The sequence below is a fragment of the Grus americana genome, chromosome 4 (genome assembly GCF_028858705.1).
Source record: "Grus americana isolate bGruAme1 chromosome 4, bGruAme1.mat, whole genome shotgun sequence".
Lineage (NCBI taxonomy): Eukaryota > Metazoa > Chordata > Aves > Gruiformes > Gruidae > Grus > Grus americana.
This window is the reverse complement of record NC_072855.1, coordinates 63851670-63865855: the sequence shown is the minus strand read 5'-3', so window position 1 is coordinate 63865855 and position 14186 is coordinate 63851670. Positions and strand designations below refer to the sequence as shown.

General features: G+C 37.9%; 1 protein-coding gene across 8 annotated transcripts in view; it reads right to left on the bottom strand.

The window, feature by feature from the left end:
* Positions 1-13431, bottom strand: part of MAPK10 (mitogen-activated protein kinase 10) — a 185678-nt gene extending 172247 nt beyond the window's left edge. For all 8 annotated transcript variants that reach the window (XM_054823799.1, XM_054823798.1, XM_054823800.1 and 5 more), the window contains exons 1-2: positions 13090-13431; positions 8686-8805 (exon numbers count right to left, since the gene is read on the bottom strand). The gene's annotated coding sequence lies outside the window, so the exon portion shown is untranslated. The remainder of the gene's footprint in view (positions 1-8685; positions 8806-13089) is intronic.
* Between the last annotated feature and the right edge of the window lie 755 nt (positions 13432-14186).

Below are 14186 nucleotides of genomic sequence, written 5' to 3'. Positions count from 1 at the left end.
TGCAAAAGGGATTTGAGAAAGAAAAAGAGAAAGAGAGGAATGTGTGGCTTTATTTTCTTTTCATTAACATCACCAGAATCTAGTGTTGAAAAGCTTATGTTCCTGATACCATTCAAAATTTGAGCCGAGTTTTAATTTTTCTTTCATTCATTGACAAAAAGAACAAAGAACTAATGAGACAGTAGCCTGATAGCCTTGCAACTATAAAAATAGACTGCGCAGCACAAGGGATACATTTAGATTGTCTTTAGCTGTACTGTTTCCATGACTCCACCAAGTTCTGCTTTGTGGTTAATTGGTATGGACTATCTGGTGTCCAGACCATTCAGATGAACAAACTCTTGAGCCAACTAGCCAAGCCTGTACTAAGTTTCAGGTGGAAAAAGATTTTGGTCAATGTGCTGATTGTGGGAGATGCAACTCAGAGCAAATTCTTGTTCCAACTGCCCACCTTCAAGATACGATAAAATGTGTCAGAAAGCTTCCTTATATATGAAGAACTATATTTCATTTTATAATTTTAACATTTCATAGCCATTTGGGGAGGGATCTTGACAATTTTTTTTAAAAAATATTTTAAAAAAAAGAATTAAAAAGTACTTCACAAGTCAGATTCTACCTGGTAAGGATGCTGGGCAGTTGATCCATGCATAACTCTTTCCAAAAAAATTTGCTGTAAAATTTATCCCACCACTGCTGACACTGAAAATGTTTTCTTGTAATTTTTCTATTAGTTCATTTGTTTCCTGGAGCATATCTGAGGTTTTTATGCCCTTTTGGATTTCAGAGAAAACCTTAACAATGAGACCCAAAGGTAGCCTACAAGCTCACAAAATGAAAATCAAACAGCCTTTCACTCAAGATTTTTGAATACTTCTGTTTTTACAATAGTGCTTCACATGTGACAGTTTCAGCTGCATGTAATGTTGACAGCTAGAGATATTTTTTTCACATTAAGGAGACATAAGAGCTCAGAAATGAACCTTGGGAGAAGCAGAGGAAAAGTCTGTAGTACAGAAATTCAGTCTCCATCAAATGAGAGAAGAAATTTTCTGCAACAAACCTAGTCCCACTTAAAACCAACATTAAATCAAACCTACAGAATGCAAGTCTCAACTGGTGTAAACCATCTAATTCTTACTGCAATCAATGTAATTATATATAGGATTTGAGCCTACACATGTAAGCTCAACTAACAATTGCCACAGCTACCTGAAAAAGCCACAACCAAGCAGATATCCTTGGTTTTGTTTTTTCAAAACCTGTAAAGAAAAGCAGAGAATTGCACTACGGGTTTGCCAGATTGAGAAGTATACACCACCTTGAAATCACTGTTTTTATGAAAGGATTTATAGATCATTGCCATTTGTACAAACATGTAGATATTTTTTCGACATTCTTCTGTCATGGAAGACATCCACCAGATTCTCTTCATGCAGCTTGACAGATAATAAAATTAATTTTAAGTACAACAGCAAATCAAGCATTCATGATGCCATAAAAACATCTGTCTACACACTGATGACTGAAATCTAACAAAATTAATGCAGGCATTTAAGTAGCATTATGATTCACAATTAAGCCATGCAGATCTTTTTCAGGAACGCTCAGAGAGGATTTTTTGTGGGGTTTTTTGTTACAAGAAAAACAGCACTAAAATGTATTTTTCTTTTTCGCTTGCTTTTTTTTTTTTTAATGTTCCTATTTAAGGATATGAGCCAATCTTTAAATATTATCATCTCTGAATTTTCTGAGGTAAATTATATAGACAGTATTTGGACTAGGCATGAAATAGTGAAATTAAATGGTGAAAACCCATCAACTGTAACCACTTAGGTTCAGAGGTTTGAGAGTACAAGGACAGGAATGTTTGGATACCATTATAGGTCATTATGTCATCCGGTTCTGATGTGCAATCAAGAAAAACCTTAATGTCCACTCTATGAAACACAGAGTAATTAATTCCTCCCTGCTTCCTCTTACGTGCTCTATTTCGATCCTAATGGCTTATAAAACTGTTCCCATCCTTCTCTCCTCTCATGCAGTGTTGGCAGGCCAGAACAGAGAGTACTGACACCTGCTCAGTCCACCCTACACACTACTCCAAGGAAAATAACCCTACTAGCTGGATGCCTAACTGGAGTTACATTTTTCCAATGTAACTGCCAAACGAAGGCAGTAAGGAAGCAGATTAGGAGTCTCTGTATCATACACTGCATTGATGTACACAAACTAGCTTGGGATAGTAGCCATGTTAACACAAAGATACATACACAATAAATTACTACAGAGTCTGCTGTATAAACATTACCTTTAGCAATGATTTCATATCTGCTATGAATCAGAACTTCTTATCAGGATGCTATTATATCTTCATAGCACTTTCAAAGCCCCTGCAGTCTTACAGTGGGTTCACACAAGAAGAAAATTTTTTTTCGGGATAGGACTAATATCTACACCTGACACTTTAAAAAACAAACAAACAAACAAAAGACCCAGCATTTGCAATGCATCTAGAACTTGTTCTTCATATTGAGCACCTAGAAAAGAAGTCATAAAACATGAACTGGGCAGAAAATGTTGAATCAGGAAACAGAATTTTTAACACAAAGAAACAGTTTCTGATTTTTTTTTTTTTTTGAGACAGACTTCTGGAATATGGGAGGCCACAGCAAGAGAAACATTAATGATTGATTATCTTGTTCTCACATTTCTTCACCAAGTATTTAGCTAATGGCCACTGAGGACAGAAGCCTTTGCTAGATATTTTTTTTCCTGTAAGACTACTGGCTGTTCTTATATTCTTAAAGTGATTAAAAACTGTAAGCCTGAACAATTCTGATTTTTATAAAACAAAGCCAGAGCTATTCAACATCCAGCAGCTCAAGAATGCCTATTTAATAATGTCTTGTCAAACTCAACACAGGTGAATTGGCCTTATTAATTGTGCCAGGAATTTAGAGTGTATTAAAACCGTGTAAGTACTGCACCATGCCTGCAATGTTCACTCTCTTCTTGCCAACCTGCTACCGCACAGAGGTCTGCATCTAACGCAACAAGGATACTTCAGGTGCTGTAGATGAGACTGTGGATGAGTTTAAATAACCTCTGGATAACCTCACCCTTCTGGATAGTCCTCCATCATGCATATTTGCTTTTGTCCTTTCACTCGTCTGCCACGCTCCATCCCAATAGTTAAGAGAGAAGGATCATGACATTATTAACATCATGCTTGCTGCATTGCATTGATAACCTTGTACAAATCTTTCACTTGTTTTACTCCTTTTTTATAGTTGGGAAATGACTGCCCCAAGAGCTTAAAGCAGCTAACCTGATGTCTGTACAGCAGTTAGCATACTGCTGCCTTGAGCCAGTTTGACTTAAACCCTACTGCAGTGAGCATGAATGTGATAGCTGATGCTGCCAGTACTGCGGATGCTTCTCTCTACAAGAGCTATATTCCTCACTCACAGTCAATGTTCCCCATTCTTTCTGATACAGACAATGGCAGAGGGAAGGTGAGCAGAGGAAAAGCCGACGTTATTACATGGTATGTTCAGGTTTCTGCTCCTGTTGACAGACTGTGATAAGAAAAGGCTCTTTTGCTAAGAACAGTACACAAAGAAATAGGCACAGAGTCAACACACCACACTGACAAGTCTAGAAGAGGAAGCAGGCAAAATATTTCCCCATGTGGTTACAAAATACTTCCCACCACTTTATATAATATGGGTTCATATGCCATACCCATTAACGTAGCTGAATTTACTACTGTCTTGGTCTCTTTTCCACCCTTCTGCTGGCACCATCTCTGTGTTTTTTGTTATTGATTTGGCATTTCCATTTATTATTCTGTAGGCTATTCAAATTTTTTTAATACAACTCATAAGGATCCCACTGAAAAACTACTCAAAGGTTCAGATGATATTTGTCTGACATTCTACTCCCGTATTCTACAGTCCCAGATATTTTCCGTAAGGTTGGGAAGGGAGCCTGCCAAATACTGAACTAGCCTGCCAAGTGGCACTGAGATATTTTTTCCATCAGTAGCTCAAAAAATACAGCAGACACACAAATATTTTATGTGATATGTTCACAGGTCCAACCTGGCACAGGGAAGTATTAAGCTCTTAAAGTAAGTTCACTCATTTTCAATAAGCACAGACTGACATGTAGCAGAATAAAAGCATTTGATCCATTGGTATTTCAAAAGTGAAATTAAACAACTGGAGATCCCCCACAGACAGACACCTGCACTTGAATTTTTTAGAATAATTTCATTTTCACTTTTTAAATGCACAAAAAGCTTGACTTTTCCTAGACCAATCCAGGCTACTGGAGGAATGCAGACATAGATACAGAACAGAGGTATATCCCTGTCTTTACAGCATTCAGAAGGCTAGCAAATCTTCACTTTCCAACCAATTCTAAAAATCAGTCCCAAACATCTAAGAACCATGTCATGTGCCCCCAAAATTCTGAGATACTGCTAAGGAATAATCTTGGTGGGAGGCTTACACATTTTTGAAGCCTCAAGCTTTCACGTACTCAAGCTTCATTTTTTTCAAGAATAAGGACGAAAAACCTACTTTTGATTAAAAGAAAGCTCATAGTTTCTCATATGTATGTGACACTGAGCCTAGGGCATTAAAAAACCCAAATGCTGCAAGAGTCGACAATGATACATTTCAATATCATTTAATTAAAATACTAATCTCACAGGCTGCAGGGATCAGTAAAGACAAACCAAGGATGGAGGCAGAAAGGATATGAATCAGAATGAGAAGTAACAGCATAAAAAAGAACGCTATCTGAGTTTAAAAGGGAGTGAAAACATCCTTCAAAACAATATCCTGAGAAGACCCAAAAAAAAAAACCAACCCCAAAAAAACAACAAGAAAAAATGCAAAGGCAGGAAAATTCCCTTTTATGGGCAGTTCCAGGGAAGTTTATTAAAATAAAAGATCATTAAGTGGTTCCACTGAAAAGTCTGTAATTCAAAGTGAAGATCTCAGCACTTTCTGGAAAAAAGTCCAGCCTCCTTGAAAAGTAGGGAAGGTGAACAGTTAAAGTGTTGACAATTAAAGGTCACTTGTGGAAAAACTTTGTTTGTATGTAGTTGATAACATGACAAATAGCTTTTGGAAATATGCTAAGGCATTCTCAAATGGGAAAAATGTTGTTCGTTACATCGCCACCATCAATAACAGATATGTAGGTTTTTACATTTATCATATGCAGCAAATTTAATATAAACAGGCTTTTTCTATTAAAGAAGGCAGAGGAGCAGAACAGAGGTTTCTCAGAGAAAATTGTGCTCTGAGCTCCTCTGATACAAGTCTGGTGTAACTGTACTGAACTCACTGGAGCTATCTTACATTTACCTATTTAGATGGAGCCCAGAATTTCTCTTTGTGCACTTAGCACTTTACACAGGGGTGAACATAAGAGAAACCAACACAATGTTTCATAAAAACATGCAACTGTAGTTGCAAGGTACCAAGCCAAGACTTTCTAAAGAAGAAACATTTGAGAATCTTTCTGTAAGTGCTTAAAAAAAAAAATTACTTTACCCCTGGTACTTTGTTCGTCTGCATAGATATATCAAAGCCTCTCTCTCACATGATTTCTACCAAAATTACTAACTTGGCTTTACAAAAGTCCCATCACCCATAGCACTAACCTTATTTTCATGTTAAAATATCCTAATGTTTTTCATTACCTGCTCTTTTTCGTGATGAACATTGGTAAGAATTTTTGTTCTCCAAATGCTACTTTTCCTGAGCATTTTTAAAAGTCGTTAACTTTGATGGTTATATGCTAAGTTTTAGACCGGGTTTCTGGTTCCACGTACAAATTCCACGGTTACAAAGCTTGCATTTTCATAAACAGAAATGGCTGAACGCAAAATACAGTTATATGTTCAAAGTGATTTGTATGCCTTAATGACCAATAATAACTGGAGAGAACCTGCACAGAAAGCATAAGCATTTGCACATCAAGGCCCCAGATTTCAAATTGTATTTGTTTCACGCATCTTTACAGGACTGCATCCCTAATACCTACACACATAAAACTTTAAATACATGCTAAAGGATTGTGTTATATGCCTGAAGACACCTACAGACATTTTCTGTGGAGCTGTAGCTTCAGAACAAGACCTTGAATTCCTTAATTTCTGTTAAAAATGTTTAACTATTTTTGTCTGTTAAAATTATGTCAGTTGGGAGGAAAATTTCTCAAGCAACACTCTACCTATGACATCTCTCAGTTCTTTTGATTTGTATCATATACCATTTCTGAAAACCTGCTGTCTATTTGTACTGATTACCCATCCTAAAATCTAAATTGGGAAGAACAAAGCTGGAGGAGGTAACTTCAATGTGCATTGAACTCAGAGAGAAAGTACACTAAACAGAGCCATTGGTGCATGCTTCAAATATCACACAGCAATATCAATAGCTACAACATTAAGACAAAGACATCTTGGTCACCTGAGGGACAAATGATCAAGTCATACTGCTTGTAGACAGCAGTATCATTGTATTCTAAAATTAGCATTGCATATATTACTAAATGTAAAATTGCTGAGAGTGGGGATTATCATCACCCTGTTTCTTCAAAAAGATTTTGTTACATATACAGCAATTTTTAAAATGTTAATGGTGAGAGGAACTGAACTGCCATGACTATGGGCTCATCGTATTAACGTGTACACAACACCATAAAAACTCCATGCAACTTCTCTTTAGCTACTGTTCATTATGGACTTGTTAACATAAAAATCCTTTATTTACACACCATCAACTACCATAAATCATATATACTTTACTATTGCCAGTTTATTTAAAACTCTCATTATCTAAAACTATCAGGTTGCCTATATGCTCCTAAACACAGAAATTTAAATTAAAAAAAAAAAAACCACCACAAAAAACCCAAACAAAAAACCAACAAAACCCCCCAAAACCAGAGTCATACGGTTTTGGGCTTCATCATGAATTCAAAACTCACCCAGATCCATTCATTTAAGAAAGGTAGAGTTTCACAGGTTTTAGTGTCCACATATTAAACCAAGATGAAGGCTGTCTTACTAACAAGAATTGCCTTAGGACAAATGCAACAGGCCTTAAAAGCCATAAGAGGTTAGAAATATCATAGTAGTAATACAGGGAGGTTTTTAAGTTCTACAAAAATGTTTTGCTTCCACTAGATGTCCACAAGTCAAGGATGTTAGCATCCAGACTGGGACTCTTCATGCCACGAATCACTATTCTTGTCCAATGTACGGTTTCTCTCCTTGGGCAACCCCTTGGGTTTCAACAGAACACAGATTCTCTCAGTGGACTAGTAGGCACTGCTTTCTGCTACTTTCTCACTCATTTCACTCCAGAGCAGAGTGAAATTGATTTAACCGACACATGTTCAATTTTTTTCAGCAGCTCTACAAAGGATGAAAATGACCTGCCATCAGACCTCTCATTTCATTACTGTTGTATCAGCCACGTATCACTACTGCCCACCAGTCAGCACGTACTATGTGTTTCGATCTCTTCCTGTTCTACAAATAACAAGAGAGTTCTATCTCATAACAAAAAAGTAGAAACATTTTAGTGACTTGGATCTACACCTTCTTTGTGTAATGGTGCCAGGAATAAGATTTGACACTGGACACTGGCAAAGGCCAAATCACACAACATCTGCCTGAACTCCACAGATCAACTTGGATCTGCAGCTTCTTCTTAAAGCTGTTGGCTTTCAGTTTATGCTGGTTATGATGACTGCGGCTGACAAACACCTAGCTAGTATTGGGGGGGGGGGGAAAGAATTGCTTGTTTTGAACAGAAAATTGGTTACCTTCAAGAGTTACAAGATTTCACAATAATTCCATTGTGATTACATGGGACATCTAAAAACAATTCCTCATCTCCCAAAGGTATACCAAAGCCATCTTAAAGAAATTATCAGGATCAAAATGACTTATTACATAAGAAATATGCATTGAAATAATTAGCAGATGTACAGATAGTTAAAGCCATAGAATATTTTTTAAAAGGCTATTTGCTTTTCATAGAATCATAGAATGGGTTGGGTTGGAAGGGGCCTTAAAGATCATCTAGTTCCAGCCCCGCTGCTGTGGGCAGGAACACCCTCCACTAGACCACGTTGCCCAAAGCCTCATCCCTATTTTTTCGTCACTATTCTCACAATTTATTTTCCTGTTCAAGGATAAAGAGATATACATCAAAAAAATCTGTCAGGATTCCTCACAGTTGTCTTCAGTCATCTCAAAGAAAAGCAAAACAACCTTTCCTCTCCCCCACCCAAATCAAAGAGATGCAAAACATTAATTACAAAAATTGGTGTAAAATAGTGGATATATCACGCCCAGAACACTGCATATGTAGGATTTTTTTAATTTTGCTATCTTCACACTTTCACCAAAACCATATTCCCAATGTGCTCCATCTGATAACTACATGTACAGAAATTATACACTTGAAAAAGGCATTTATAGGATAGCATTATGCTCATGTGTACTAAAAATTACTAGAAATTTTAATTTTAATGTCCCTCTCCAAAAAAAAAGCAGCATGCACTTTGGCATTAAACACCTTTCTTTTTTTTCCTTCTTTTTTTTTTCCAGGGAGTGTGATTTAATAAAATAATGCATTGTTGACTTACCACAGCATGTGCTATGTCTCATCTATAGGACGTGGTTCAAAGGCATCGACTTCATGCATGGGTTGCCATAGCTGATATTTGAGTCTGGCCTGCTGCTCGTACAGGTTTCTAGTACTAGCCCTATGCACAAAAAAGAGAAAGAAATATTTGGGGTTTATTTTTCAAGTCTGATAGACACAAAAAAATTCAGAAAACTTAGCTAAACTTGAAAGTCAGTATTGGTACATCATATACCACAGACTTAAGATTTTCCTCTGATAATACCATAATGCATCTAGTTACAGGCAGTATCTGTACCATAAATTTCCCTTCTTCCATGCAAAGAAGAAAGGCTAGAGATAGAAAATAATGCAGAATGAAGTGTTGTTTAAATGGGCGAGAGGTGTCATGGGAATTTTCCCAGGGGGAAAAAAAAAAAATCGAGGCAGGCAGACCCTAAGGCTCAGGAGATCATGTTCAAGACTGTTCAAATTGCAACAGATGTCACTAAAACCATAACACTGTTCTAAAATAATTATTTTTGTTTCTAACCTATCTTTCTCAGGTCAGATCTTCAAATTTTTTTTTGGAGTAAGGAAGAACAGAAACTTTTCCTATTACAAGGAAGAGATTTGTACACAGTCATCTGCCACTAATACCTGGGGATTGAAATTACATTTGATTTGTGACATTATGAACTTACAACTGTTTCACAACATGTTTTCAAGTAGCTCAGAAGAGAACTGAAACTTTGTACTAAGAACAGAAGATTAAAAATCCTTATGAGAAAACAACTGCTTAACCAGAGAGGTGCCACTACACTTCACTGAGCTGGGACAAGAGCTGCACATACTCAGGCTCCCTGAAATCCCACTTCAAATAGCAGTTCCTAATTTATGGGTTATCTGACCTCTTTGTGTAGAATCCTGGTGAAGCAGCTATTGACTTGACTGGAAAGCTCTTCTGGACCTCCAACTTTTACTGTTTTTTACAATATAAAAAGCTGACAGCAGTCCTGGGAAACTAAAACACCCCAAATTTCCCATGTCACTGTTGTGATGTGAGCAAGGGTCTAAACTCATGCGGGCAGCAACCTCTTCTTTTCCTTGGCCAGGAGAAAAACCTGGAAGCCTAAAAATACAACAGTTGCTTTTTCTTTTTCTTGCTATAACACGGACTCTGACTCTGTCCTATTCTTCAGGCATAGTCAGGGATATCCTAAGATACACAAAAGCTCATGACTTCACATCCCTTCTGTACAAATGAGGCTGAGGAGAACATTCCACTACCAATAGTGAATTCATGTGCCAAATTCTTTATTAAAATCTCACTATGTAGCAAACAAACAAGACTGGAAAGTATCAGGACTTGAATTTCTTGTCCTTCTAACAACTAGCCAAGACTGTTTCTAAACCTTGTTAACAAACCTATGGCTATCAGGCTAAAACACAGTATAGCAACTCAAGGAAAGCAATGTAACTTTTGCAAATGGTGGACCATTCGATTCTGTCCCATCCCTATCACAGCATAAGAGAAAGGAAACATAGCCCTAACATCTGATATTTCATGCTAAAGTTGTATATTGCTTTCAGTTTTAGCCCATCAGTTTTATATAGTTACTTGAGTACAAAAGGGTTTTTGTTTCTGTGAAAGACTTTTTCTTATGTCTGCCTCCACAGATGGTGCTGCAAGAAAGAAAGGAAAAAAGAACTCACAGCAAATGCAGCATTTTTTCTTTTAATTGGTGCCCTATTATGAGGGTTAATTTTTCTTGCGAGTGGCCTTCAAAACAGTAAGCATGCAAGAATCAGAAAAGGGTAGCAGAATATGAGCGTTGGAAGCCAAGTTATATTTATATTCAGTATTGTGGTCCACAGAAGTCTCTCTCTTTTCTCCTGATGACATAACACAGCAGCAACTGTGGTAATACTGCAATCACTATGCTTTTAGGTCATAATTTCTAGTAGTACTATTATAAACTCAAAATGTAACCAGTGGAATGAGAGGGGCTATGGATATAGAATGCTTGCCATAAAAAAACCCATAATTAAAAACTTAGTTTGTTTGGAAAATTTGTCAACAAGCTACTGATTTTTTTTATTTTTTATTTAGGAATTGTCCAAAGAACTGGGTAGCTTCTACTGAACAACAGTTTAAGAGACAACCAATTTTAAAGCTGGGGACCTTTCTCTAAATTCAGCTTTTCTGCCTTCCAAATCTTAATAAAACTATGATGTTGTCTGCAAAAGCAATGCTAAAACCCTCCTTCTTTGGACCTGCTTTAGCTCTCTGTTAAATTGCATGAGTTTTACAATGGACTGCAAACTACTAGGGAGCTTTATGACATTCTCCAGTACCATGGTAGGGAAATTTTGATAGCTCTCCCTTTGCTTTCACAAGCCAGATCTGGAAGATATTTTGTCTTACAATTATTGATCCAGTACTATTAAATCTCTAAATAATGGCTGCAAACATGCCAACCACTGATAGTGGGGAAAAAAAAAAAACCAAAGCCAAACTACAAGAAAACACTCACCCCCAAGGTCTGCTCATAAAAAGCCCCTTCAGTGCACACACATTTCCAACAATGAAAGGGACATTTTCTAATATCAAGCAGGCAGACAGGCAGCTGAAGGCAACTTATTTTTCATGTTAAATGATATTTGCCCTTATCCTATTTAAGAACATCCCTGTAATCCTAATACTCCTCAACAAAATCATAATTACAACAGGACCCTGACAAATTATGCATACTCTGAAACAGCAGGAGAGAGCAATGCGCAAGAGTGCAGTTTACTGAGGGTCAGGGAGAAAGAATATTGTTTAATGGCTGAGGTCAAATCACCTTTGTCATTCACATCTGCGTCCCCTGTAAAAGAAAGTCATTAGTTGAGCCAATTGAAAAGATATTTCTATGCCACCTTTCCTAGCAAGGAAGATTGAGCACACAGCAGAAGCACCACAGAAGAAAATACTACTCCAGAGTGTTCCTTGCTAGTGACTACAGAGCAATATTCTGATATTAAAATTTAGGTTAAAATATGAGAGGTTTGGTGCACTCCTCTTTCCCTAAGGCACAGGAACCAAAGATAGCTTACGTGTGGGCAAAGACAAACAGCCCTGTGCAGTACCAACACCATCCTATTCTATCTTAACCTTTCTCTTTTTCTGAAGCTGGCCTTGCATGACAAGCTCTGTGTCCTCCAGCAAGCTGATTTCAGGCTTCTCCTGATCATTTACAATATACTAATTTCCATTTTCCTCCTAAAAAATTTCTAGTCTATGCCATCATTTTTTTCAAAATCTGTATTTTCATATAGTGTTGGTTTGTCTTTAAACAAGTCTGGCAAAACTCACAGTGAACATATCAGAGGGGAAGGCTGCATTGAGGATATCATGAAGCTATGCAGCAAAAAGAACCCATGTAAACAAGCTTACAATCACTCAGTACATGAATGGTGTGAAACATGCCCATCGTGGTTCACTGGAAGCACCACCTGCTTATTAAACAATGCTATAATACTTAATTATCCAAGTCAAATTTGTATTATTTCTAATAAGGCCTCTCTGCAGTAAAAAACAAAACCAGCATTTCTTCCTGTAGCAATAGCTTTTCTGCCAGAGGGTTTCCCTGCAAAGCAACATTGATTTCACTGCAGTATCTACAGATTGTTAATTCTCTTTTGCAAAATAACTGGCCTGTAGCATGCTGTAAACACTTCTGCTAAAAGCTCTTGGTGGTTCTGTAAGACCCAATGGGCTGAGTTGTTCACTTGCATCTGAGAGTAATGCAGAAGAGTGATGATTACCTTAAAAGACCACTTTCTTAAAAACAATCCCCATCCCCACATCCAACACAGTTTGTCAAACACACTTTTTTTTTTTTTGGCATTCAACCACTTTGCAGAAGGCCAAGACTTCTGTCCTCTAGATTTTCTAGTTGCTTATCATCACCCTCTCTTCCTTTTTATTTTCACAAATTTAATTTTTATATGGCTCTGTATGGACTATATAACCCATGTATGTACTCATTTCTACTGAATTGCAAGCCAAGACACTTCCTTCCCCCAATAGCCCCCAAGCAGTGTTAGAGGTGATGAGGCTGAGTAAAACACTACTGTTGACATGAGCCAGCTGGTAAAGCACTATCACACTCCTGTCCCTGATGTGCCCCTGCACTGTTCTCACAACCACCGGTCACCTAAAGCGTCCAAACAGAAAAGCTCATACACACCCAAACGCAGGAAAATGATGGTTCTCTGGCCACAAAATGTACAGCTGCAGCCTTCTTGCTTTGGTTAGCAGTTTACTTCATTAACCTGTCTCTCTCCCCCTCTCCCCAATTTTTTTTTAAACAGCAATCAATATTCATCACCCCACCCTGCAAAAGCAGTTAGTCATAGAATATTAGCATCAACCACCTACCATTCCGTGCTTGCGAGCTATTCTCCTCGTCCAGAAACCTTTCCCCAAAACTGCGACTTTAGGTGGTATTTTTAAATCACATTCCAACCAGTGCCGAGGAAAAGATGGGCTGTTTACAATAATAAAAAATAAGAAGATGGGCAGTTGGATTCAGGGTAAACCACTGTTTTCCTTTAAAGAACTAAATAAAAGCCTGGGGGAGAAGGTAGAGCAGAATAGAAAAAGGGGAGGCAAAATGTCTGATAATAATGAAATAAAGAGAGGAAAAAAAGAGTGGCTTGCTGAATCACGCTCTTTCACTGCCTGGAAACCATTGTGCAGCGTGATGCTGGCTGTACCATTGTGGAACCTACCAGAGGAGACAGGCAGAGAGCTTGGGGAATGGGGCTGCTATGGCAACTGAAAGGAGCACACATGACGTCAAAGCACACAGAGGTCTCGCAGGGGGAGGGAGAGAAAAGTCTAATCTGCAGCCACAGCTACGGTATCTCCTCATGAATCAAGGGACAGAGCAGACTGCAAAGGGAAGCTGAATAGTCTTCTGTAGCACTTACCAGCAGCAGCAGCTCGGGCATCTGCAGCATCGGGGAGCTAGTTGGTACAGAGAGGAGGTAGTAACAGCAGTGTAGATCTGCTCTTTTGTTTGCATTAGCTGTGATATAAAGGCATAAATGCCCATCACCCTAAAAAAAAATAAAAAAAATTGAAATTCATTTAAGTTTCATGCTTGGGGGGGAAGAAAATAAATAATAATTTTTTAAAAGTCGCATCTCCTTCATAGCTTTGAACACAGCTATTCATGCAGCTATTGCTTGCATGAACAAGCAATGCAACTCTGAGAACAGAGTCCCTTAGAAGCCCAAAGAACCACTAGAGATCTCCCCATTAGCCGTATGTTGTGCCCACTACTAGAATGCCCCAAATCCCCAGACTAAAAACTTGCCACTTCTAAAAGGTCCCATTGCACAGAGGTACTACTGCATTTTGAGCTCACAGAACCAGCAGAGCTGGTGACCACTTCTGATGTCCTCAAGTTGGAAAGTTATGCAGATGACATTTCTTCTGCATATGTCAAACTGCAGGATGTCTCCTCTCTT